The sequence below is a fragment of the Dipteris shenzhenensis genome, chromosome 3 (genome assembly GCF_047967505.1).
Source record: "Dipteris shenzhenensis isolate YYH24624 ecotype China chromosome 3, Dip_SZ_1.0, whole genome shotgun sequence".
NCBI classification, from domain to species: Eukaryota; Viridiplantae; Streptophyta; class Polypodiopsida; order Gleicheniales; family Dipteridaceae; genus Dipteris; species Dipteris shenzhenensis.
The window spans coordinates 28,605,242-28,608,832 of NC_141598.1; the positions used below are offsets into that span (position 1 = coordinate 28,605,242).

Here is a 3,591-nt window from a genome sequence, read left to right on the forward strand (position 1 = left end):
AGTTGTACAGATCTATCCTTGGGAAGGGGAACAAAAGAATTTCAAATATGAGATGGTCATTTTGCATAAGACCCAAAGAAGAAGGAGGTCTAGGGGTAGTGGACATAAAATAGGCTATATGAAGCTATCAACCTTTTGGATAATAAAAGTAGTGCACATTCCTCCCCTCAAATCTCATATATCCGCATGCGCTGCATCCCCTCCGCACACCTACATATCTCCTATTCAGCCCTATCCTCTCCATCCCATTCCATATCCCCACCCCCCTCCCCCTCCCCTCTTCTTCTCCATCCCCATATCGTATCTATACCATCCTCTCCGACCCCTCCATATCTCCCATTGAGCCCTATCCCGTCTCCACCTCCATCCCATCCCCCCTTGCCCATCTCATATTCGGTTCTTTCCCCATCCCCTATCCCTATTCCATCCCATTCCTCTCCTTCCCCCATACCCATATCCCCTATTTCCCACTATTCAGCCCATCCCTTTCCCAGCCCCATCTCTTCCTCTCCTTCGCCCCTTAATCTATCCCCTTCCCTATCTCATCCCATCCCCCCTTCCCCCATTCTATCGACTCCTTGCTTCGATACTACGTCCTTCCTCCATTCTATCCATCCCCCAACCCTCCTTCCCTATCTATGCCCTCCTGTTTCCTATTCCTCCGTCCCCTATCCTCTTCCTCTTCCTCTACCCTATCTCATCCCGTATCCAAAACTAGTTTAGTGAAACATTTTTTCATCTGTATTGTCAATAATTTACTTGGTAAAGACATCAACCATTTGTTTGTCCATACTAGATTCCCTCCTCTTTGAACTCCTGCAAACTATCCATTCAAATGAAAAGGACACAAGAGCTTCAACCATTTGTTTGTCCATACTAGATTCCCTCCTCTTGGGACTCCTGCAAGCTAACCATTTAAATGAAAGGGACACAAGAGCTTCAAATGATTAAATTGCATCCCTATAATTATCATCAATGCATTCACGTGCATTAACATTGAAATTCAATCACCTACTTAAAAGACAAGTCATATCAATGCATTAACATTAAAGCAAACAATATTATTATCCACCCACTATTCAGCACCCATGACAGTTCACATTATCATGATTTGATTAATATTGAAGGTGAAACAAGAATCTTATCCACCTATCTACTTTAATATACATGTGCCTTCATAAGCTAGAACAAACCTAACCCTATGACAATTGAGCGTTTTTAAAAAGACTAACAATTAAATTAAAACGAGCAACATAACAAAAAATTGCAAAGGTTACAGACAAAACCTAATGAGAAAACAAGAGTCAGCAACTGAACTTCCACGTGCTGCAAAGCCAGTTAAAATGCAATGGCCAGAGGAAAAACTAATGACAAAACAAGAATCAGCAACTAGATCTGCCATGTGCTGTGAAGCCAGTCAAATTAGACGCAAAAGCTAATGACACAACAAGAATCAGCAACTAGAGCTTCCATGTGCTGCAATGCCAGTCAAATTGCAATGGCCAGAGACAAAAGTGAATGACACAGTCAGCGACCAGATCTTCCATCTGCTGCAAAGCCATTCAAATTGCAACGGCTAGAGGAAAAAGCTGAGGGCAGAACAAGAATTAGACAAGCTAAAGGGAACGCATGTGCTCTGGTTGGGGCATGCTGCGATCATGGCGGTCAGGAAGGTGCCAAATTCCATTAGCATCTTGCACCATCCCCTTGTTCTTTTCTTGCCACCACCTTGCAGGAGTGTGATACTCGTCCTTAAGAAAATCAGAATACTTGTTCACAAGTGTGATGTCCCTCTTCACAACCAGCTCAAACCCTTCCTCAGAAGGTTCCTTTGTTCCTGCTACCAAATGAAGATGTGCCTCTAAATTATGCCAATCCCCTATGGTCTTGGAGTCCTTCAGATATGGTGACTTCTTGTGATCCACCAAAAGCTCCTCCCCTACTTCTCTGTAACCCATCATTTGGGGTGGATACAATGCTATCAGATCACTTTGATTCTTCACTCTCAGTATCCTCAGCCCTTCTAATTGTTCACATCTCTCTTTGAAAGCTTCATTGCCCACTAATGGGCACCCAAAAACAACAGCAGTTACAAGTATGGGTTCCTTCCCTTTCCCCCTCAGGTTCAGCCCATTTTCTGCTATGTCATATGCATTCACTACAGCCAATGCTGCCCCTAAGCTGTGCCCTATCACAGTGATGCTCACATCCTCATCTTCATACTTCTTGAGCAGATACTTGAGCTCATTCAGAACCTGATGCCTTGCACTGTCCTGAGTGAAAGGCGACTTGGGATCACTTGAAGTGTATACTAAAAGCCAGCCCTTCTCTATCAAGGGCTTTGGATCTCCCCGTTTCAGCAGACGGTCATACCAGTGACGCTTCTCTGTTTCTTCCCCAGGTGGAAGTAGACATGATATGTCGCTCTTGTGGAAATTAACCAGATCTGGTTTTCCTAGACTCAACAGGCTGTCATACCAGTGCTGCTCGACTTGACCTTGATCTCCAGGAAGCAATTCGCTCTTCTGTACGTGGAAATCGTCGATCCATTCAAACAATCGAAGCGTCCCCCTCCATACTATCACTATATCCCTTCTCCCTAGCCATTCTTTGCCTTTTTCTGTAGCTACCGAGACGTACCCTATCCAATTCGACTCTCTGTTCCATGCCTCCCTTGACTGCGAGCTCAGGAAGAAGCGTCCCAGGATGTGCGAAGTTGCCGTCGCGTACAAGTACCTGCTCACTTCATACCCCCAATCATTTCCCTCCCTCTGCAGGTTCACCCTCTGGAAGAACTCCCCCTTGTGAAACTTGCAGCTGCCGGCGTATTTGGAGTGCCGTTCCGAATCGAAAGCATCGTAAATGGCTTGGTTGAACTCTCCGTAACGGATGATATTCCGGCGCAGCTCCAAGTCAAGGGGCTGGAGCAACCCTTTCCAGTGGTGAAGGCCTTGAATCTCTCTCCATCGCTGCGAGAGGGGGAGCTGGGGGGGTTGATCAGGGGAGCTACGGATGAGGGAATGGTGGGCGAAATGCTCATGGAGTGAGATGGAATCGTCCTCCCACTTCGTATGTTTGGTGATGTGAGTGGTCGGGGACGGATTATCCATGAGGGGCAACGAGTTTAGCTTCTGCGAACGGAATCACTCTGCCGGAGATGTGCTTGAGCTCGTCTTCGTTTACGTTTTCGAAGAGTCCGTCGAAGTTTTTGTAACGACGACGGAATCAGAATCTCCTAAGAGGATATTCCTGCCCTTCCTAAGGGAAGACCGCCAAAAATAGATCTCCACCGTCCGATTAAAGGGAACTCAAATCAAATCAAATCAACCGTAAAAGTTGAAAGGATCTCAATCAAATCAACCATAAAAGGACTGACGGAAAAGTAAATCCAGATTGGAAATGCAATTCAAATCAATCGCATTCTTGAAAAAGACGGCTGGCAAAATTTCAAAAACATCCGCCGCACCACCAGTCATCTCCATGGAGGGTGCTTGCCCAAGTTTAGCTAATGTGGCAAACATGTCTACTACCCAAAGTTGAGCTACTTTGGCAAACATGCCTACTACATAAAGTTGAGCTAATGTGGCAAAC

At 45.6% G+C, this 3,591-nt stretch overlaps 1 pseudogene; it reads right to left on the reverse strand.

The window, feature by feature from the left end:
* Window positions 1–1,311: 1,311 nt before the first annotated feature.
* On the reverse strand, window positions 1,312–3,213 carry LOC147903613 (phospholipase A1-II 1 pseudogene; annotated as a pseudogene).
* Window positions 3,214–3,591: the final 378 nt, after the last annotated feature.